Below are 25,087 nucleotides of genomic sequence, written 5' to 3'. Positions count from 1 at the left end.
ACTGTATAGGTTGTGTTAAGATGTAACTGGAGCTATAGCCATGAGCTATATGTATGCTTCTATTTTTCATGCAGTTGGGTTTAGACGATTTAGTGCTGTCCCAGTGCTGGGCGAGACAGGAGGTTGGTAGCCATAGGCACAGTCCCAGTGCTGTACGGCAGTCCACCGCACAGGGCCTCAGAGATGCCCTCTACATCTGTGTGTAGTGAGATACAGTCTCTGAAAGATGAAAGCAAAGCTCTAAAGGAGCAAGTTAACCTGGTGGAAAATGGATGGAGGCAGACGGAGAGACGGCTTCAAGAGCACCTCAAACAAAAACATGAGCTCGTCCATAGAGTCACTACAAAAAGGCAGGCTCACACCAAAGTGTACACAGACTGCCTAAAGAAAAAAAAAAAAGAAAAAGAAAAAGACAACGAGCTACAGAGGAGTGACAAACAGCGGAAAAGCTGGTTCTGAGGGAACAAAAAGAACAGGAGGAGAACAAGATTCAAAACAAGCAGGACGAAAACAAGACAAAAAAAAAAAGATGGATGGAAAGACTATGAGAATGTGCACGAGAAAAAGAGGAGTGAAGATAAACAAATGAATGAGAAAGAAGAAAAGAAGCCAAATTGGAAAAGGGGAAGAAAAAGAAGAACAGGGGTTAGCTATAACATTCATCCCTGTGAAAGCCCCGCTCCTTTCCCATTCCTCCCTTACCTCTCCACACTTCCATTCCCCCATTCTTACCCCCCCCCCCCTTTTAGTTTGAGGCTTTTTCATGGTTTGGGCATTATGCTCTTTAGTTCAGATTAATGGAATTGCCCTGTAATATAACACCACTCAAATGCTAACAATTGCATTTGTGTAAGATAGCTCGAAGTATAATGAGTGGATTACTGTGAATTAGTTTAAGCACTTGAGGATGGGCCCTATTTTGTCACTCTGGTAACTCTCCAGACCAAGACACAAGGATAACTGTCGTGCAAAGAAGACGGCAGGGGAAGGAGACGACCGTGTGAAAGAACACGGGAGATCATATTTTTTACCTTCACTAATTTGTTAGGAGTCATACATAAAGACGGACACACGACTTCATCTCGTGTCATTAATTCTCACATCACACTGTAAATTGTACAGACGTATAGATGTAGATTTACTGACGTTCCTGCAAAGAATATTAACGTTTTTATGGTTAATGTTACACAATAAACGTTAACTTTTAACATTGATTTAGAGCCTCCACTGGCCGCAGATTGATAATGCTGTATTTTTCATGTTAAGCATTATTCCATTATTATTGCGCATAGCTGTTGAGGAAGATGAATGCATGACATATTCATCACTCTTGCAGTTGTCACACAGCTGTTCCGATTAAATGCATCGGCCCATCTAAGTCCCAGACCCTTTTAAATTGCATCTCGTGTAAACGGTTGACCCGAAATCTTCAGTAGGAAGGATTTCAATCAGGATGAAACATGTGCATGTTACCACAGCTAATGTCTGCTAACAGGTGTTGGGGAGTGGCCTCTCCACATGAGGAAAAAGTTAGAGAAAACCTTATGTGGCTCCAAGTTTGGCTTGAGTTTGTAAATAAACAACCAAAAAGACAAGCTCGCCTCCTCATCTCTGCTTGAGGCTTGTGGCTGAAAGCTACATTAGCCGCTGCTAGCATAACACATCCGCATCTTCAAACGAACTGTTGGCAGGCGAGCTGCATTATGGGTAATGGTAATTATAGGGGTGTTTGTGTGTGTGTGTGTGTGTGTGTGTGTGTGTGTGTGTGTGTGTGTGTGTGTGTCTACATTCATCTGACCCTTTCTGTCCTTCATGGTGCCAAGTGTTTAATAACCATTTTATGTAATTTGCCTGCAGATTACAGTGTTTACACAACAGAGGACTCCTCTGGTATTTTGAGTGGGGGGACGTGTCTCGTCTGTCCTCATGTGTCCTGACTCCTCCAGTTTTTCTATCATGTCACAGTGTCCACTTTATTTCTCCCACTAGATTCCACAGTATATTTCGTCAATGGTAATTTTGCACAGTTGCTTCTCACCAAGATTTTACATTTATCTTCCATCATTGCTAATATTACAATAGAAAGTGAGCATGTGCCTTTAGCGACACACCAAAGCCGGCAAATGAAGTCACTAACTGTGTACAGCACTGTATGTACTGTACAGTACCTTCTACAGGCTTTCATTCACGATATAATTTGGATTTTCAATGATATTTTGATCTGAGTGATTGACTTTCTATTAAAACAAATGATGCCAACTTCCCAGATAGAAGCACAATACACTCTTTTACCATACAGCCTGACTGACATGCTGTGGTTACCTGCTGTAGATTTACTTTGTGGAGACTGTCACTATCAAATACATACACTGACTGTCGCTCCATTGTTCCTTTGTTTACATGTGTTCAAATTCCTCCCTATCACTGTGTAATGGAGCAGATTCCACTGTTGTGTTATTGTAAACGCAGAGCAATAATGAATTCAGAGTTTTAGTCTGATTGAATTCACATGGGGTTTATTCCTGGGGCGTCTCAGTACTAATTTTTGAGTTACTCTCTGATTACAATGATTTCAAAGTGTCCCTTACTGGTAGTGTGATGAATCACTGCAGCGTGCACCGCTGGAGTGCCACAAGTCAAGCTAAATCTGGGAAAGAATGAAATATATTGGCTGTGACATTTAAATCCATGTTAGAGAAGACCTTTGGGGTGTTTTGAGGAGAAATTACCAAAGGAACAAAGAGAATTATTCTGTTAATAATGTGCAGAGTGAATTATATGATATATGAAAAAAAGATGTTCAGCATCAATTAGGAATGTGCTCGTGCCAAGTGACAGCGCGTTGAAGCGACTCTGTACAGAAGTTGGAATCTCGATAAACCTCCGGAGCTCGTCTCCCTTGGCACGGACTGGATTTCTGAAACTCGCTGCCTTTATTATTCCCCAGTCAGATGCGTTTGGTTATTGTGGGAAAATGACGAATAAGAACAACTGTGAAATTTTCAGACCATATGACTTCCAGTACAGTCTATAAATTTTGCACAGACTGTATTATGTAAAATTAAAGAGAAGTGTTCAGGCCACAGTTTCCTGGTAAGGTGGCAAATGGGCCCAAAAGTACTTCTGTAGGGGGTAACTGCTCCACTGCAACAACAATGTAAAAACCTGTTAAAACAATAATTGATATTATATATAACTAGTTTTACTTTTGATTATACTAAACAAACAAACAAACAAACATGAACCTCATCTATGGTCATGAGCTTTGGGTATAGTGACCAAAAGGATGACATCACAGATACAATGAGATACAATGCGTTTCCCGCGCAAGGTGGCTGGGCTCAGCCGTAGGGATAGGGTAAGGAGCTATGACATCCGGAGTAGAGCCGCTGCTCCTTCGTGCAGAAAGGAGTCGGTTGAGGTGGTTCGGGTATCTGGTTAGGATGCCTCCTGGGTACCTTCCATAGGAGGTCTTCCAGGCACGACCAACTGGCAGGAGGCCTCGGCATAGATCCAGAACGTTCTGGAGGGATTACATACCTCATCAGGCCTGGGAACGCCACTGGATCTCCCAGGAGGAGCTGGAAAACGTTGCTGGGGAGAGGGACGTCTGGACTATTTTTGCTTGACCTGCTGCCGCTGCCACCCAGCCTCAGATAAGCAGCAGGAATTGGATGGATGGATACAGCAAACAATTTTCAGGACAAACCGATAAAGAAAGTACACCCCTTTCTACCACTGACCATGCCTGAAATCAGCTTCAAAGAGCTTGAAAATTTTTGCAGAACCGGGCTCTGGGTGGACAGCTATCTGCCTCGACCGATTGGGTTTTGGGTTAAGGTTTGGGTCTGCTTTGAAAAAGGTCTGTTACCTTACAACGGGAGAGGGAGGGAAAGTCAGCTCAGATGCCAATGCTGGATGTGGACTCCTTTGACTTCTTCCACGTCTGTGGTTTTCCTCAAACCCAGGTCATCCTCCCAACTGACATCTTCTATGTTACATTTGAGAGGATCTTCTCCGAGGAACCAATCTCCATGGGTTCGGGATCAGGGAGATCATTGTGTGTTTCATATCTCATTCCTATCTGCATGCTTATCCTCAGGCTTGTCCTCAGGCTTCCTCACATCCTCCTGATGGCTGGTGATGTTCTGTCGTGGAGGTTGATTGTCTTCCCTCTCAGCCTTGAGCTCAGTGGATAGCTGGAGGGTTGAGTGAGAGATTGAGCTGAGTTTTCAGCTGCTCCGCCTCTTTACGCAGAAAACTCTCCTGCTCAGCTCAGGGTCTATTCTCCTCCACCATCTTTTGACGGAAGTCATCCTGCACATCCTTTAAGTTTTGCTCAAGGGGAAGGTCCTGTGACTACCTGTCAGCATGAGACTCGCTTTCCTTCTCAAGCTCACGCTGAAGGTTGTCAGTCTGCTGCCTGACTGTGTGGACATCAGCTTCATACCTCTGGATGACCTCTTGGTATAAAGCTTTGAGTCTCTCCAGTTCTTCACAGTGAGCCTTGTTTTTCTCCCTCTCAACCTCCACTTCAGTTGCAGATTTCCCCTGGCTGATGATTTGTGCAGCTCCTCGTAATCTTTCTGGGGGATTTTCTTCTGCTTCCTATTGATGTTATTCCTCACCTGAGTGGTAATCTATGCGGTGCTGAGGGTTTCTGTCTCACTGTACATCTGCGGCCTCTCTAGCTCCTTTCTTATTTATTTTCCCCTGTTGATATATATTTCTTTGAGTGATCTCTGCTTAGCCAACTGTTGTTTTGTCTTATCCAACTCTTGGCAAAGTTGGATTTCCCAGGTTTTGTCAGTAAAACAGTTGACCTTCTCCCTACCCAAGAGATCATTAAGTGTCCTGATGGTCTTAACGATGCTCCATCCGGTCTGACCTTCCTAGTGGTCCTCCTCTTCGGGGGTCATGGAGGTATAACTTGTCATTTTATTTAGGTGGTAGAATCAGGTTTGAAGTTATCCTGTGGTTTAAAGTTTGTGTCTTAACTGTTGTCAGCATCAGTTGTCTGCCTGTGTTATCTGGTGACCTGTTCTCTTCCTCTCAGCGGTCTGTCACAACCTCAAAACAGGTTTAAAATCTGTTATTGATCCCAGACTGATGCTGTGCTCAGATTGTCCACTTGTTCACTCATAGGAGACTCACTAAAGGATAAGTGCAGATAGCAGTTGATACATTTAAGACGATACTTGGATGTTAAATTGCTGCATAATTATGTACAAATATTCCTAATTAGTATCTCCATCACATAAACAAATTCAAACTTTGTCGTCTTATGTATGTCTTTACGCTGTTTTGTCAGTTTGTGGTGTTATTAAATATGGTCCTGACAGGTGTGTTTATAATAATGTTCAGATGTCTGAGTGTTATGCTCACCAGGTGCTCTCATCAGATAGTAAAATCACATTAGCTAGCAGCTAACGTTACCGCCTAACCCGTTAACCCGTTTCACGCGACAGGCTGCAATGCATGATGTGTCTAACTCGATCGATGAAGTGCACAGGTGCTTTTAGTGCCTTGCAAAAGTTTTGTGGTGCAATATATGGTGGATAAAATTCACATACGAAAATTCAAACAGCTCTACAAAATGGCAGATTTACTTTAAAGTAGGCGAGTGGATGTTCTGAAGTTGAGTGGACTCACTTCTACCATCAATCAGGTGTGCACCCCCTTCATTTCTGCTGTTTCTGATAATCTCTGTTTCGACTGCAGAGCTCATCCAGCTCAGTGTTTGAAAACTTGATAGAGGGAGTGCAGTGAGACCAGAGAGTGGACTGGTTATGATTTGCATTGAACAAAGCAGAGCAGATGGACGTTGAGCAGATTGTGGAGGACTTCACAGTGCACAAGACTCTGCGCGAGGTTCAAACAGGTGTGTGCAACAAATGCCTGATAGTTGTAACTTACTGTACAGAGAAGAGCATCTACTGCGTTGCCTAGCAACAAAGTATATTGTCTGCTGCAGCCACTGTGGAGTTTCAGTTGTTTATACATCTCTGCATTTTCTGCTGCTAATTCTGTAAGAAGTGGCACCTCTTTGATTTATGTAGCTTGATATGGACATCAGTACACGTGGTGTGCTGGTGTTTCTATTATTTTGTTCCATTTACAGCAATGAATGTAAGATAAATAACAGAAACGCCTCTCTGTACGATGCAGTACAGCTCCACAGCTCCACACACTTCATTCTCCAACATGATCATACAGTGAAATCAACAACTCTACAACTAATTTAATAAAAAGTGTACAAGATATATTGCAGGACCGTTGTATTAGACTGCATTAGTTTTTCACTATATGTACCAATAAACTGCCGACTGAGTGTGTAGTTGTAATTCTAAGTTGTATGCACAGGCTGCAAAGTACCTGACTGGAATTTATTGGTTGCTTTCACGCTGCTCTCACCTGGAACGGCATATCCTGTATATATGCATGGAAATACCAACACACATACACCTGCGTTTATGCCTGGTGGCCTAAAGATGTTCCTCAATGTAATAGTTAATAATATAATCATCCTTAACACCGTACAGCATCTTTTACCTCTCCCATTCCCCCTTTTAAAAATGTAACGTAGTAACGCCTGCTGAGAGTTCATCTGCACTCACTTACTTTGCACAAAAATTTCTTTTAAGTAACAGTACTTTTTTTAAAAATTTTTTATTCCAGTGCTCTTTCCACCCCTGGTATCAGCCAACCCTTTCATGTTGTAGTCTGCCTAACAAGAAATATATTTTAAAGCTTGTAAAATCTAAAAAGTAGAAGCCTGACGATGGTGTTGAACTGCAGTGACAGATCATCTCTGAATACGTTTTTTCTTTTTCGATTGTTCATGTTGATGTACGATGTTTAATGTACGTAGAAATGACTTTTTTTTAGTTCATGTGTACAAATAAATGTAGTAAACAAATGCAGTTGTAGCATTTTGACATTGCCAGGTCATGAGACATGTAATTTTAGAATTAACACACTAACATAACACAACAGAGAACAGAGCAGAGCAGAGGGAACATTTAAGCCAGCGTTATGCAATCACACTCACACGAGAGATGGTGCACAGTCAAGGAATTAGCCCCTCAAATTTATTTATTCATTTCTTTCATAGAGGCAATTTAACGCATGACTTAATCCATCTTTGTGATGTCGCTGAAACGCCTGCTGCCCTGCATGACAAGGGCTGCATATTTGGGCCACAGATAAAAAAAAAAAAAAAAAAACCCAAAGCCAGAAACGTTGGCTCGCTGCAAAACAGACAAGAGCAGCAGCAGAGGAAGGAGGAGGAGGAGGGTCGCAGATGTTAAGCCTGGCAATCTCTCTTTTCAATCTGCAGCCGTATATTGGCTACTTTAAAGACAGACGCATTTTATCCACACATGACGCACCTGCGAGTAAAAAATATGAGTGAGTTTGAAGCTCGGCAGCGAAGGAGGAAGTGAGAGAGAGAGAGAGAGAGAAAGAGAGAGAGAGATTTTCTTGTGGGTGCTCAACCTGCACTGATCCACTGAAGAGGTCCGATAGGCCAGACGGGCCAATCAGGCTGCCAAAATCAGAGGAATGTTCATAGCTTATCGGCCCCTGTTGTCATCGGGCCCAGTGGCACGGCTCGATGTGGGCTGACTGTAATGGACTGCTAGGACAACTTAGCTGGAAGGAGATTTGCGTGTTGTGGTGCCCCGCTGCGAGGAAAGAGAAAGTCGCTTCATCACTTTAGTAAAGGTTAAATAAATGAATAAAAAAAACCCCAGCTAATTCACAGACGTCGTCTCGCCCGGTTCAGTGGCAGACACCTTGTTGTTGCAGCTGTACGTGCATGCAAATAGGATTACATCAACCTGATAACGAAGATGAGGATAACAATTTTCAGTTGGACCAGCATGAGAGTACATCAAAACCACAGCAACACGCACAGCCCTCACCTCATCACTTCTACTAAATCATCAGAGGGACATTTTCACAATTACCTCGTTCATAAAGACGACAGAGGTGATGACGGCGATAATGATGATAGCTGTGATTGCGGTGATAAAATATTTCCAAGTTACGCGGGGCCTCATCGGCACATTCATTTAATCCTCCTCCAGTTTTATCGGGGGCCGAGCAGAAAGCAGGATCTGGTGGAGAAACAGTAGCAGGCAGCTGCGACATTAGGTAAACACGGGCAGATGCAACGTCATGTTTACGAGCCTCCCCGAATTAAATCTCCTCACTGCCTCTCTAATCTCCCCTCCTCTCTCTACTAACCACCGTAGGACAAGAGGGAGAGTGTTGTTTTGTAAAAGTTTTGTCTTAACATCCTCCCTGTTAATGGGCAAATAAAATGTTTGTGCACTTCAAGCTCTCTGGGACTGCTTGTCTGCTAGAGCACGTATCAAGACACCGTTCTCCTGCTTAGGTGACCCAATTATGCAGCGGGAACGCCTTGTGAATTAACTCCAGCACCATCTGCGATGACAAAACTAGCTTTATGAGCCTGTGTAGGGAAATACCTCTATACTTTGAGCTTAATTATTTTCTATCTGACATCCTAGTTTTTTTACTAGACCTGTGGGAACGCGCTGTAAAGTTTTCATTAGCCAATTTCTGTAGGAGAGTGAATGTAGATGTTTTCTTCAATTACACGAGGCCATCAAAAGTAGTTATTTGACAATTTGGATTTTCATCTCTCATTTCTGTGACTCTAGAGGAGCCATGATGAGTATGTGCCTTAAATACGAAACAGCCGTGTTTGTTGGCTGTGCAATTACACGTTTATCAAATTGGTTTTGAGAATAAAAAAAAAAAAAAAAAAATCATGTGAAATAATAGAGGAGCATCAATAAATTCATCCTTCAGTTGTTTTGAATACAGAGTTCTTGCTGCGATGCAAATGCATAGAAGCATATTCTCATATTGCTTTGTCACAAAAAAAATTACATGCATTGCAAATTGTCAATTATTATAGAAATAACATTTAAAATCTGGAATGAGTCACTTATGGAAATGTTATTAGTCATGCTTTTGCCCTAGAAAGCACTAAATCCTTTGGGATTTGGCACACTTTGCAAATATTACATAATGTCCTAATAATAATGATGCTAATACCCTCATTATGTTCTTATATGATGTGTTATAATCCCTTATCACCTCAAGCCAAGTGTTACTGATGTGTTCATTAGTTTGTCACTTAATTCAACCTCGAAGACCAGACCGAATGAGAAACCATGAACCAAATGACTGTATTAATAACTGACTGATCTGCTGCAGTTTTTTTTTTGCTTCTTCTTCTTCTTCTTCTTCTTCTAAGCTTCAAAGACAGTAGCAGTTTCTTTATAACAGCCCTCTCTTCCTCTCGAGCTCTAATGAATTTTCGAGCTCTTTGTCATCGCCGCAGCCTTTGGTTGGAAACCTCACCGCAGCCTCCCCCAGCGGACCTGTAAAGTCAGCGGTTGCTCGCCTTCCTCTCTGCACAGTAAAACATTTAATGGAACCAAACATGCCATCCATCCCCTTTCTGCAGCCGAGGAGCAAGCAAATTGCAATCACCCTCTCTCTCTCTCTCTCTCTCTGCGCCTGCCCTCCGAAGAGACTGGAAGCTCCAGCAAAACACATTTTCATCTCTCCATCATGACGCACAAAAACAGCACACATGCTTCATAAAAACCTCTGTTTTTTTCCCCCCTCACACAAACAGATAACTGTAACCTGATTTAATGTAGCTCTTGGTACATTGCCACCTGCCTCCTCTAAAATGCTGTACACACTGGACTAGATAACTCAGGTGTTTCGATTCAAAAGACAGGGAAAAACACACAACAGCGGGTATAAACGCTCTTGTATCTGCTGTGAGCTGTGAAAAAAAAAGAAAAGAATCAGTGCTCTGAGAAAAAAAAACACATTTTGACAAAAAAAAAAAAGATTTGAGGCAATTTCTTTTAACCGGTTGTAGACTTGACTCAGGGGTCTGCTGTGAATTGCTAATATCTCGTCTTGCTTTGCATCCCATCTTCTGGTGCCTTCCTGCTCCAGTGGAAAGACACTCTGATGTTCATTTTGGATCATAGATTTACATTAGATCCATCTGGCTCTATGCTGGGAGAATATCACAGGGATCACTAGACACTGGCTCAACAAAGTTTTTATAGCTTGAGGTTGGGTGGATTGATGTATTCTTCCGAAGCAACATTACACTCATGACTCTCCAAAGACTGATGGAGGTTTGTAATATATATTTCCTTCCACTAATGTCTCCCTTGACTGACTGAACGTCACAGGAGGAGAAACAAGAATGAGGCAAGAACTACACTGAAGCACTTCTACAGGCACTCTCTCCAAATCCCTTCCAGCTGTATTAACAGCAGCACAGTTCAGTGACGGCGATGGGCTAAGTAAGCAGTTCTTAGAGTCGGCTGATTGCTTGTCGATCTATCACACGCCACGGAAGGCTGGGTTCTCTCTCGGGAGAAAGACGGTGTTTATGAAAATGCAGGGAGAGCTTCTCCTTTTGTTGGGATGTGCATTTGCTTGTCAACTGTTAAAGGAAGAACTTTCAAACCCCATTAAAATGCAAAATATAGACATACACTTTGTCGTGAGAGCGGGTCAAGGGGAAAGCGTTAGTGCTGAATGTAAAGCGTTTTCTACATTCGTCATCCATCATGTTCCACAAAGAGGGGATCCTTTAAATGTATTCATTGCAAAAACTGTCAGGCAGACGGGTGAGTTGCACCCAGCTGGGCCCAACAAAGGCAGGGGGTAGTAGAGAAATAGAAAAATAACAAAAAAAAAAGTGGAGCAATACACCACCTGAGTATTCCACCAACCAAGGGGCCGCCTGCTAAGTCACATTATCTCCGTGATTCCTTTTCAATGTCACACTTCATGCTTTCGCACATTCCTTGCCTCCTAAAACCAGTGTTATGTCAGTCAAACATCTTCAAAGTGGTGATTGAGCCGCTGTACACCTCTGCTCACTTACATCTTGGCATCTTTTGTATTGTTGTGAATATATAATGAAAGGGATGTTTGCAAATCACAGGCGACATATTCAGTGTCAAGCATGAATATGAATGAGCTGTTACCGAGCAGCTGGAGAAGCGAACGTCCAACGTACAGTTGTATTATACCAAAGCTTTATTTCACACAGAGCCTCCGTAGTTACAGTATGCTAGCAACTGGTATTGGTCAGCTTGGGTTATTTGCCCTACAGAAATGTCAAGAGTGATGTTGCCATATATGTCACCTAAAAGGGATATATGATTATCACATATACACATCCTCTGTGTATATGAAGATATAACTTTATAACATAAAGGAAAATACCCATAGTAAGATACAAGTTTATCAAAACAGCATACTTTTTTACCATACTATAAAAATACTATTTTTAATACTAAAATTCTATGTTTATATATGAGTCTCATATAATACCAAAATATATTGACAGGCTTTGGGATAGAAAAATCTTCACATAACATATCTCTATTAGCATACATACATAAACAAACATGTTTGTATTAGCTAAACACAGCCTATATGACATACTTGATTTTACTTCATATGTATATATATTTCATATATGGAAATTCATTAGGCCTATATGTACTTATATTACATTTATGGGTTGTTATTTCTTCTATACGTCTCCGGTGGCAGTGTAAAGACAAAATATGGATATAGAAATATGGACAGAAAAGAAAAGTTAACATTTTTAATGTTTTTAAAGATCACTTAACTTTAAAACATTTAAAAAAATTTTTTCTTTTTGCCAAAATTGTACTGTTTGCAAATGATTTGTCTGCCCACTTACAATACCTTTGCGGCCCACCAGGCCTACCCACAGGCTGGGAACCAGTGGATTAAAACATACCTCATGATTAGCTTCGTAAAACACTCTGACTGGGTCAGTTCTAATGCGCACACTTACTTTCGATCATTTTAAACCTGCAGTAATTGATTTGGCCACTTGAGAGCAGTGCAAGAAGCTGTAACCACAACACTGACTTATCTTCATCTTATAAAGTTGATATAGCGAACATGTTAGCAAGCAGTGGCTGCGTCATTAGCATTCACATAGAGTCATGTTACTTGCCACCTGATGAATTTAAGTCCAACATTCACTGTTTGTTTTAGCTCTGTTTTTGTGTCCTCCAACTCCTGAGGGAAATACCTGGCTCTTTACCTGCCAAATGCTTCACTGTGCTCTGCAGCTAGTCGCTAAAGTTGTCTGTTAGCCGTTTGGGGCTGGAAAATCAGCATACACTGGCTTTTGAAGCTTTACTGCTAAAAACAGCTGATTGTTGTGGCCAGAAGTGAAGCTGCTGAGAGCCCTATGTTGCAAGCCTCAAACTAACATGATCCATATACATATATGATGTTTAGACATTGTTATATGTAAACATGATTATTCTGGCTATTGAAAATCAGTAATAATCTAGACCAGTGGTTCTCAAAGTTTTTCACATCAAGGACCCTAAACTGACACAAATTAGACCACAGAGCCTCATTTAATAAGATTTTGTCCCAGGGTCCCCCTTCTGATAATATTTTTGCTTTTATGTGTTTTATTACATGAAGTGTCCCTGGACCCCACTTTGAGAACCACTGATCTAGAAAAGAGCTACGTCCCTCGCCTCATCATCTCTGTATATCACAAAGTGCATGAAAGCACGTAAACAGAATTTTTTGTGAGATATATAATCACTCCCCCACATATCTAGCTAGTGTTTAGGCGGGGATATCAAAGTTAGAAATTAGACAAGGAACTATAAATGGGTTGCTATATTTGTTTGACATGTACGATGAGACTTGGGAGATCTTAAAATATTGCTTGGTTTGGTCTCTGCTGAGATATTCTGCTTCTCACGGCGCCTAAAATGTTGCTCCTAGTTAACAATTCTTTTTTTGTCTTTTAGAACAAAATCGATCTTGAGCTCTTTGACAAAAAAACATCTGCATTCTAACATTATTTCTTACAGGTAACAGTGTAATAGCTTGAGTGAATGGCACAACATTGCTTCACTTGATATCCGGCTGATGACAGGTGCACATATCACTCTGCTCTCTGGAAGGACCCCCCGCGGCTATGATGGAGTCTTTATTCTGCCAGACTTAATATTTATAAGAGGATTCAGATTTGTCAGTTTATTGAAAATCCAAAGAGCCTGTGCTGCAGGAACCCATATATCAAGGGCTGTTGTGGATGTGTGATATTGAGAGTCTTAAACTTAAGAGTAGCCGCGATGTATGATTATGTAACACTTTACGGAGCACAGTTGAATGTAGCCCACTTTCGCTGTTGATTCGAAGGGAAGGCTGTTTGTTTGTGTCTTCACATCTGCCGCAGTCGCATCTCAGGCAGACATTGAGGCTCGCTGTCTGCTCTTTCACTTTCGCTCTCCCTGTTTCTTCATCTTTCTCTCTCTCTCGGAAACCTCAAAGGACTCGGTGTTCCAATCAGAAAATGAGGGAGCGCTGGATCCTAAAGCCCCAAACCTGATGGGATTTACAGTCTCAACACAATCACGCTGTACGGGGCTGCTGCACTAATAACTCTATTTTTTTTCCCTCCCCTACTTTTCTGCTGTTGCCGTCTCTCTGTAACATCACCCAATTCAGTTTATTCAGTCATGGATGAAGTATATTTTTTGAGAACAACAGCGGCAAGAACAACCCTTTAGGTATTGAGTTTAAAGACAACATCAAATGCATGGATAGTCAGGCAAACACCGCTGATTCCAAACACTCACACTCAACACACACACACACACACACACTGCAAATCAGACACTGACACACTCCCTCCAATCCTCATCAGCCACACAGCTGTGTGATTTGATAAAATACTTGGCAGGACCCTGTGGCTGACCTTTCCAAGCGTGCTTAACAAGGTTGCTCTATGGGCAACCTACCGCACGTAACCAGGCAACACCGCCTCTGATGAGATCTGAGGTCTGGACATTGAGTTTCTCACAAGCTCAGATGTCTGGGTTTGTGAATGTGCGTGTGTGTGTTCCCATCACTTGTTTGTCTCTGTTTTGGTAATTGTGGAAGGTGCCTGCTGGGGGGAGTGACGCCTTACGAGGCTCCACAAAATGTCCGAATGATATTTTATCTCCTGCCCTTACACTTGCAACAGATGCAACAGAGACTTTTTCACAGTTTAGTCAAGTTTTGTAGAACTAAACAGATGATGTTGTTGCAGCTTTAAATGAATCCATGTGTATAATTTTGAGCTTTTGATTCTCTATCTTTGATGTTGTAAAAACAGGCTGATTGGCCAAATGAATTCAGGTCCCAAAGCTCTTCCCTCTTTCCACTCCTCTGATACTTTTTCCAAGTTTTCTTTCAACCATGGACAACAAGCCCCACCCTCTCATCATTGCTATATTTTAAGAGCTTTACATTTTTCCCTACTCGGTAAAAAAGCAAAGGATTAGAAGAAGATAGCGAGAGGGAAAATCCAGAAGAGAACGATTGAGATTTAGACAGTCGGACAGAGGCAGATCGTTCCAGTTCCCCCTTAACTTTTAATACCTTTAAGCAATACATATATGGTGACTGATGCAGGCAATGTTTTTCAGTCTTAAAACTCTTAAAAATGAATTCTGCTAGATGGCAATGCTGTGCCAGCTGGAGGCATTAATCTTCTTTAGCACCAGAATATTACTTCCATATTAAAACATGAGGACATTTGAAGTAGCAGCCTGTGGGACTTTGCTGTATTTATATCTTCTTGCTTTTATAACTTTAGCTATTTCACGCAAACACTCCCTAAAGGAGATGTTTTACAACGATACGACAAATCAACACAGTCATCTACAGTGCAGTCGGCCTTCGACCCAGACAATTATAGTCCGTGACAGCGCGTGGGTGGACGATCGGGTCGTGATATGCTGTCTGCAGTGTGGGATGTGCTGTTATACCACCAAGGCATCAAGGGGAGACACAAAATGTGAGTGACAAAATCCGCTCTCGACCTGATGATGACTACGAGAGCGATGGCTCATGCAGAGGTATTATTTGTTCCGCAGGACACTTCACCCTGAGTGTGTGCGCGTTTGTGAGTGGGTTTGTGCTTACACATACAGTGACTATGATCCACAGCCTTAATAAAAAGTTCCCTACAAAAAGTCTGTCTAAAAACTGAGGAAACGTTAAGCATGTTTTGCCTCTATTCAACTGTTCTTTTTGGGAGTTTTTGTCAACATTACCCTGGAGCTTTATTCATTTTTTTTCGGAGATGGAAACACTATCAAGCTACTCGCAGTGAAAACATCAAAACCTCTAATTTTTTTTTAATTACCTTGATTGCAAACTGACATGAGAAACACAGCAGCCAAGAATACAGGAAGAAAAGTGGCTGAGGAGAAAGCACGATCACCTCTGCACTGTAAGGCTTTTTATCACCAGCTGTTCTGACACTGTGGTTATAGAAGTTTTAAAAGGACACGTCTTTTGTATTTTTAATGCAGGAATCGGTTAACACACTGCTATATTTACTATTTACACTGAAACACTAGCTGTGGAGATGTCTGAGCCATATAAAAATCCCACACATTGTTTGTGTGATTAGGAGATCATATTTACAGCTTATTTAATATTAAAGGAATGCAGCACACAGCAGGCAGAATAACAGCCTCCTCACATCCTTCATACACCATCTCATCTGAATTTCAAACAAACAGAATTCAGACCCATTTTTTTGTTTTTACAAATGTTATGGTCATTCAGTCTACTTAAGGACCTATCTTTCGATTATCTCTGCCACTTAGCATGACCATAATAATGCACAATTTGTCGTTACAAGTGTCAGGTTTTTCACTCTTAAAAGATCATTTCAATTGAATTTAGAGGCTGATTTATTTTTTTGGCCTTTTCAGCCTTACTCCTCTAAATAAACTCTTTGCAAAAATAGCAAAATGCACTATTAAATGTCCAGTATTTTACACTTTTACTGTGCTTTACTTGAAGTGTTGATGATCAATAAAAACTTATATTTGCGGTTTTAAGAGCCAAAAACAAATCTCAATGTAGTTACAAAAGCTTGGTGAGGCTCTGAGCCTCTCTTCTGATTGGCTAACTGTTTTTTTGTTTGTTTTAGTGATCCAATAAAAATATAGCAGATTTCAGGAAAACACTCAGGGAAACCAAATCCTGCAAAGGTTGGATGGTGGGTCGAGGTGGGCGGGGCTTGGGGCAGAGAGCTGAGAGAAGTGACTGCTTTGTTGTGACATCACAAAGTTACAGAAGTCCTGACGACTGGTTTTAAGGCTCAGTTTCTGAATACAGGCTGTGTGCATTTCTCTGTGGACTGAGGCTTTGATACTTTCACAGTATTAATATAGAACCTAGACCTGATCTATAATCAAAAAAGACAGACATCTACCTTTATTCAACAAACTCTAAACACAATATGTTGATATACATATAATGTTGACATAATATCACATTATAGATTTGTTTGTTACTCATCCTGCAGACATTAAGCTACATTAAGAATTTTTAGGCCACTTGATAAATTGAAGTCCAATGTTCTCTCCCTCTCCAGTGTCTCTTTACTGTTTGTCTCTTCAGCAACAAACAGCTCCACTATGTTCACTCTCTAGCTGCTATGTGTCTGCCTGTTGTTTGGTGCTCGACAGGTAGCGTACAGTGAGGTGATCAAAATTGTTCTTGCTGAAAACAGCTGCCTGCTGTGGTTGTTAAGACTGGTAAGACAGAGCCAAAACATTAAAGTTGCAGGCCTTAAAAGCCAAACAAAGAGCTGAAAACTAAAATGCTCTGCAGTGTTGAGGGGAACTGTATAGTTAGGCAATAATGCTCTTTGGGTTCATCCCCATGAGTGACCCCATTCACATTACAGAGTCATTTTTTCTATTTGTTATATAAAAATGTTGATAAGTGCAGCTTTAATGTAAATGTAAAGCACCCTTTCTATGCAGTGGAATACCTCAATCCTTAACCTTGTATTATTTCTGCTCTGGCTGCCCTCCATCTTGAATACAACGGCTGTGTATTGGGAACTCACTTCATTAACTCCTTTTCTGGCTCATACACTGTTTTGGAAACAAACTCAACTTATTGCATTTTCAGCTGCTCAAACATGGAAAACAGCGCTCTGAGTAAGTGGTTTAATTAATGCTTATTTAAATAATGCCAGGTTATAACACTAGTTCGTAAAGTAGCAGAATCATGTATACACACACTTAATTTGCTTTAATATGGTAATGTGTATTTTAAGAGGCCAAAAAGAATGGCAAAAAATGTTATTCATTATGCATTCATTCTTGGGTTTGCCCAACAAATTGACTCTGAATGCAAATGGCATTGCCCGGACTGGTTTTCAAATGCCAACCAAGAATAGAGGTTTTAACATGCTATGATTGAGCAACTGCTGTAGGGCGGAAACACTTTCTATTTCTGAGTCTTTTTCAGACTTGTTTCCATGACAAGTAACTCAATGATGCTGTGATAGTTGCAATAGTTACCACATGTAGTTAATGATGTAGCATGGTCAGTTTCTGGCTGCAGGGCCAGCCCTATAATCTGGAATGTCCCTGACTGACTGAGTGATCATATTTCAACCACTGCTCAGCAGAGTTTCTCATCACTCAGTTGGAGTTTCTGGTGAAAACAGGTTCTATTAAGGGGGTGTTTACAGCCTGCAGGGTTGCCAACTTTGGATTTAGACAAAGTTTTTTTATTTACACAAGACTGGGTATAAACCTGGTACATGTCTCGACCATGTATGGATGCCATGTACTGTATGTATGGATGTATGGGTCTGTTATAGCAAATAAAGTACTTTCATTACCTGTATCATTATTACTAAGGGAGGAGGCAGAGGAATAACTAAACATGACACACACCAAGCAGAGAGAGCAGGAGAGAGGGAGGGAGAGAAGCCATCACTCCCTGCTAAAGAAACTAGCAGATCTGAATAGCATATAAACAACAGAAGCACCAGCAACCAGAAATGAGACAATACACTTACTGCAGCACAGGAATAAAAGCCCAAAAATGAAGTGTTTCTGCCGCCTGAACGCTCGAGGGCTTTTAATTTGAAACAGTAACAGGGAGTGTTGAGTTTATATTAACACATAATGTAGTAATTTCAACACGACAGACGGGAGCCAAAGAAAACAAGGCTTCTTAATAAAATACACTTATAAAATACACTAAGACTGACCATTAGAGTAGATATATCTGAAATCACAGCACAGTCTATGTCTTTAATTATGTGTTTGGTATTTTGTCAGACGACATTGTGGTTATAAAATCAGGATTTGTCCGAAGGCTGTCCAGCCATATACTACGTTTTGACTTGGTCTTGTTCTTTGATAGGTCGTTGGAGGAAGTTGATGTAACATCAGAAAGTGGCACAGTGATCCTAATTTGTCATCCTAACAAAAGCAGCCCACTATCATGACTCATGCTATCCAATTGAAACATTAATGCAGGAAGTAGCCTGCCCTTTATGTGGCGAGGCAGAAAGTAGTCGTCCAATATAAACACCGTGTCCAGTGATCGGGTGCTGCTTAAAGCTTGGGGAAGTCATCCTGTAGCTATCTTTGAGTTGTGCGTGTGGCTTGTTTTGTTCACGACAAAATGCATAAAAAACAGGGAATGATCTATTGGTGTTATTTGATGGCAGGATATAGCTTATATGACAGCATAGTCCATTTTGGACTCTCTGGGTCTCTGCATTTCCTCGAAGGCCAGCAATGTCAATACCAATTTGCCTGTCAATATTTGCGCATTAACACTGCATGAATTTATTCCACCATCAATGCTGTGACCAAAGCTAAACAGCGATATGGCCATGGCCAACCTTAACTGTAAGAGCCTTTTAAAATGTTCTTGCAGTCCTCTGTGTCCCTGTTGCATCTGAAGGGAAAATACTTAACTACTGTATTTGATAGGTGAAGGATGGACAGCTTCCTTTTCACAAACACTGATTAGATCAATATCATTTTTAACAGCTGTGTGGTTTGGAGATGCCTTGCCTTTCACCTCATCTCCAAACCACACATCAATCAAAACAAAACACCTCGTTATAGAGCAGGAAAAAATGTCCACACATGCCACACACACAAGTGCTGTAACATTTGTCCTGAATGTATCTGTAAAAACCCAGGTAAGCCACATTTAAGTAGAAATACATATCTTCATTTAACTCAGTTTGCGTCTGTGATCTGACTCAGTTGCCTAAGCTTCATCAACCTGCACTCATGTTTTTATCAACGTTCTCCTTTTTCCGGTCGCTGATGTCCTCTGGGTGAATTATAAAACCAAATGAGGGCCACAGGAGCACTCATCTAAATTCTCTTCTCTTGATTGCGGCAGCTTAATGCACAAGCAGAGCAACTCTGAAATGAATGAGAGTGAAACGTGTGATGAACCATGTGTTTGGTTACGAACTACTTCTTTCTCCTTCCTTTGAAGCCAAACAGACACTTCAGCGTGTTCAAGGATCTGCTGACGTACATCCTCAAAGTCAAAATGTACACTTAGAGCTACTATCAGGGTCTTTGACATTTATTTTACAATGTAAAAGTTTTTGCAGAAAAACTTTTGCCCCAGCTCCCTCTTTAAAACAGCCCTGGATATTTGCCCCTGCTCAGGAGAGAGAGCCTCTGCAGAGCACTGGTTTACAGTAAGGCCTGACCAGGGCTGGCTGAAGTTGGGGGGAGCATTTTACCCAACATAGGCCTACAACAATACTACTACACGCGCACAAAAAAAATCAGTAGTAGCAACAACAGCAGCAGCCAGGTCTATAAAAAAGGACTTAGTAATTCTATTACGCAAATATCTCACAATAATGCCATAACATTGCAATACACATGTCCAAAAGCCCAATATCAAAAATCTAAATATGCACATTTTTTCAACAAAGGTATATCAGTGTGATGTTAAAAGTAATTGACAGCTGAATATTAAAACTGCTCGGCGGCAGCTTATAATAAACCAAATAACTTACCTTGAGCTGCAGACAATGTGCTCCAGTAGTTATAATAATCCAGATGTGGCCTTGCATTCAGGTGTTGTGGAAATCCTCTAATCAGGGCTTGATGTCAAAATGTCAGGATGGAAATGCATCACGGAGAGGTGAGTCAGTCTCTTCCGGGTCATGGTGTTACTTCTGCTATGTTTTTCTACGATGCAGGTGGGGAAGGTGTACTCGGATGAGGCCACAGAGATGAGAAGGCACAGACATAACTATGAGTTTTTCAGCTTCTGTAAACAGAGCTCTAGTTTGTGGATGGAGCTTAGGTAGACATGTTGTTTCATCTTGAACTGTGACACGAGACTCTCTGGTGACGTGGCCTAGCATGTTGAGCTGGAGATCAGAGCGGCCTGGGTCCAGCTCCTCGGGAAGATGAAGGGGCACCAAGTCAGTCCTCACCTGACACCTGTTAGCAGCAGATTCCTCACTGGCGGCCGTGCTAACGCTGATAGTCTGGCGGATGTCTCCAACGGCATTCTCCATCTCCAATGAAAAACTACAACCAAACAAAAACGATACCGGTGGAACTGCTCTTCTTCCAAGGCTAGACCTCAGTGTGCTCTCTTTAGCTGGTGGTTTGATAAAAAAAAAATCTGCAACACGCTTTTCCTCCATTGTGATTTTATCCTTCGATTAGCTATCAATGCTACAGCAGCCGGATGTGAATTTACGAACCCTACTATAGAGTTGACATGACCCACGCTACACTGCCTCTGATTGGCTAATGATCGGTTGCCTTCGCTGGTTGGAATGGTTAAATGGTTAGAGTTTAGGTTAAAAGTCAATGGCCCACTCCCAATATCCACCCCCGCAGACTTGGAGGCGCGTTCCCGGTAAATTCGTGAGTGTTTAGGACTGTCGCACAGTCAAACCACCGAGGGCATGAGGTCTCTCCAGCAGACATTATAAGCCCTTCATGTAAACTTTCCGTAAATCCGCATTTCTGCAGACTTTGCCTGATGGAATTAAGTTCACAGCGTTTTGACATTAAACACGTGGTTGCCGTGGTTACCAGTGGATGCCCGGAAGCGTAAAAAAACAGCAACAACAACAACGGCCGTAAAACGCAAGAAATAATAATAATAATAATAAAACATAACAAGTATGAAAGGAAGGAACCCTAATGTTAGCATTTCAAGAAAAAAGATATTACAGTATAAACACAGAGCTCACTGTGATTCAGAGCCTGAACTGTGTAATTAATTGTCCTATGATGACATGATGATGAATTCCAAATATCCAAATTGGAACAGATCTGATCCAATATTATTATTTTTATTTACAAACAGGGAGTGAAGGGAGGGAGTAAAAATGTACAATCGAAAGTCCCAAACCCACAATTGAATGCAAATTTTTGGCATCATCAAGGTGACATGATATAAGTGCTGTCCCATTCTTCTTTATACCATTTTAAGCCCTTGCAGCGTCTCACACTCAATCACTCACCTGGTGACATCAATTAAGTCCGTGAGGGTTCAGGGCTCAGGATTTAGGGGGGACATTGGGATTGGGCCATTCTGAAGCAGAGTAGAACTGGTTATGTCAACACTATAAGAACATAATGCCCCGCCACTAGTTCCCGCGGCCATGGGCGTGACACAATCAATTTGCAGAGCTACTGACACAATCAGCACCTACATAAATCATATCAGCACAGCCAGGCCCCAGGCGCCTGCTGAGGTGACAGTTTCATGGCTCACCTCCAGAATGCTACCTGCCAATCAGCAGAGAGTGACAGCCACCACGGAGCAGGTACTCCACGCTGTCACCATGATAGCTCGGTTTGTGGGGATTATTTCCAAAATGAAAACTGTAATGATTTACAGAGTACCTGCTTAAACCTGCAATCAGAGCATTGGATTACTACTGTACTCGATCAGAATGATAATCTGATGTCTTTCAGCCGGTGAAGCATCTTTTCCATGAGATCAAACCCTCTTTTAGATATAATTTATAATAGTATTGGAGCCATTCAATGCACTTTCGTTCAGTATTTACATAGTCATTTTTATTGTTAGTGTCCTGTGCGGGATTTAAATGAACTTCCTATACAAGAGGAATTCACAAGATTAATTTGTGATTTTATGTCACTAATATCACTATTTACTGTTCACCCTCCTACAGCTGTATCACAGCTGTATTAAAGCACCTGAAAACTTTCTTGAATATTTCTTGGCAAGATTAAAAACTTAAATTAGCAACAATTAAAATTAAAGTTGTGAAAAAAAATTGTTATTTATGGAGAATTATATCTAAAAATTTGAGCTATTCTGCCTCATCAGGACTGTGTGGGATAAATAGCTTAATGAACACAACTGTCAACACGTTTTTATTCAAATGTTGCTACAGAGCTGCATCCACTTCAAAAAAGACAAAAGACAAAATACAGAACATCTCTCATGTACAATAACCAACATCGTTGTAACATTGACAGATCATTTTATGTCATAGTGAAAAGTTGATTAAAAGTTTTCAGGCCCTTTAAAGATTCCCTCAGATTAAAGTCAAGTGTTTAACCTTTCCAACATGTCCATACGGTGTTTTTTACATAACACAAGGCATATCATGAGCGAAATATCCAGTCAACACCTTAGAACTGCAGTGAACCAATGGCAGTCTCATAAAAATGGATTCAGACAGCCAGGGATTCATACATCACATAACCTGAGGAACCAATCCTGTCAATGCGCGGGGACGAGGACCGGGCAAAATAAACCCGAAACCTTGTCAGTGCAGAGAGCGAGAGTTTGCATTAATACAACCACTGCCAGTTGCAAGCTAGCAAACAGCATAAACAAATAAAAGATGCTAACTGCGCTAATCATTCTGATAAATCTGCTAGTCACTGATTTTGGTCACAACAGACTCCTCGTCTGAGTCTGGGTCCGACTCATGGGTCTGATGTTTTTTTTTTTTTAACATCCATCTTGATCCTCTCTTCTCTTTCACCTGTCAGACTGGGCGGGGCACAAAGCGTAATCCAGAATTTCTCATTGAGGAAGTGAGCGTAGATTTGCTTCCAGCCCCACTTCTTTTTTTCTTCTTTTTTTTTTGTCACTTTTTATGTGGGAAAACCAAGTTAAACAAATGTCTGGAGAGGAACTATAAGTTATTGCTAACGCAAACCAAATATTTCCTACTGCTGTTAGTTCACATTAAAAGCATTTCACTGACAGAACACACGCTGGTTATTATTGTGAGGCAGCAGGAGTGACATTTTAAGAATTGTAACTTTAAATAAACTTTACTAGAGATTTTATTCCTCTTATTCCCTTTATATACGGCACGACTCTGTTTCACACGGCTGATTTGTTCTCTCTTCCTTCTTTAGCTGCGAGTGGATTTGTATTTATAAACCAGATACATAACTGACATTTTAGGAATTGCAGCCAATGTATACTTGTAAATGTTTGCAAAAAAAAGGATGTTGGAATTACTTTGAACCAGCCATGTGTGTAAACCACAGCACCAATAAAATTCATGAATGTTGTGGTATTTCTAAGATCAGTTGTATGACGCTCAGTGGTGGAAGAAGTATTTGGATCTTTTACTTAATTAGCACAATGTAGAAGTACCCAGTTAAACAACTTGCACTAAAAATTTGGTAAAAGTAAAGAAGCAACAAAATGCATTTGATACAGAATACAAGCCATAATAAGCATCTTTTAAATTTAAATTATGTGTAAAGCAATTAATTATTTTACTTTGAAATAAATGTGTCTGACTTTATGTGGAATGAATAGATCCAGGTTTTACTTTGAAATTGTGAAATTTCAAAAACTTTTCCAGGGTTTGCTGATTCATGTGTCCAACATTCACACAACTCTATTCAAATTGCTCAAATTCCAATATGCAAAAAAAGGGGGTTGCTTTAAATCAGATTAGTAACATTCAGAGACCAAAATTCAAGGTGGAAAATTTACAGCAACCAACACAAGTCAGAGCATCACTCCTTCAAAACACTAGACTGCCAGTCAACCGGCTCACACAGGTAAACACACGCACACGCACACGCACACACACACACACACACACACACACACACACACACACACACACACACATTCTCGCCTGCCAATCCATCATGACAGACAGGTTTGAAACACACTCCCTGTCACAGCAGAGGCAGCAGCACAGGTAGATGGCTGCAGGAGTGAAAAACAATTGGGATGATTTCTCTGTCCCGGGTATACACCCCGTGATGATTACAATCTTTTACAAAAGGCTGAGGACGAGAGAGAAGCGGTGTGGTCCGTCACGTCTGTCTCATGTTGCTGCAGCTCTGCCTCGCTGACTGATGTTGCTGTAGGACCTCACTCACAGATACCCTATGGAGAACCTTGTCAGCATAAAACACAGTGTATTATTTATGCTCAAGCACCCTCCAAGACGTGTTCCCACAGCTGTAGACAATAGCTGCTTTTCCATTCAAGGAGTTTATGCAAATTTTAATGTTACAAATTAGAAAGGTATAATAGGAATAGACCACTTCAATAATAACTTAAAAACAGTGATGTTTTCATGTTTGTTTGAGGTGGCACTTTTAAAAAAGCCTTTTTTGAGATGTTGTTTACTGTAATAATGTATGACTCTTATTCCTAAAAGTGCTACATATTGTTTAGTTTCATCTTTAGACAACTTAGTAATATTTCCTAAGGAAGTCTGAAACAATGAATGATGTGAATTTAATTCAGAAATGAACCTTACAATTTGCTTATTAACTTAATGTTATCACCCTTCATTAAACCAATGAATAAATTACTGTAATTTTAAACTATTAGTAAAAAAAAGTATTTTTTTAAAAAAGCATTAAAATGTATTTTTGTAAGTGCTTCACTAACGTGTTTATTTCATTTCATTTGTCTGCTGCTCTATTTCATTATACTTTATAAATGAGCTGTCATTTAGTGAACAACCAGAAGCCCACACTTTCACCTAATACAGCAGTCAAGAGCTAGCACTAACTACTGACCAACATTAGAGGTTAAATTTAGCCTCTCTAATTAATTTGTGAACCATTACTACTATGCAGTGCCGAGGAAATACAGCAGGCATATTAATTAAGGCCATTGTATGTCTGTAGGGTGCAAT

General features: G+C 40.8%; 1 pseudogene; it reads right to left on the bottom strand.

Annotated features, from left to right (window-relative positions):
• Window positions 1-4,067: 4,067 nt before the first annotated feature.
• On the bottom strand, window positions 4,068-20,479 carry LOC147817748 (uncharacterized; annotated as a pseudogene).
• Window positions 20,480-25,087: the final 4,608 nt, after the last annotated feature.

The sequence above is a fragment of the Seriola lalandi genome, unplaced genomic scaffold, assembly GCF_002814215.2.
Source record: "Seriola lalandi dorsalis isolate HSWRI2012SDOR001 ecotype SW California unplaced genomic scaffold, Sedor1 jcf7180002054901, whole genome shotgun sequence".
Lineage (NCBI taxonomy): Eukaryota > Metazoa > Chordata > Actinopteri > Carangiformes > Carangidae > Seriola > Seriola lalandi.
Note: the sequence above shows the minus strand (reverse complement) of the source record. Positions and strands in the feature narration are given on the sequence as shown.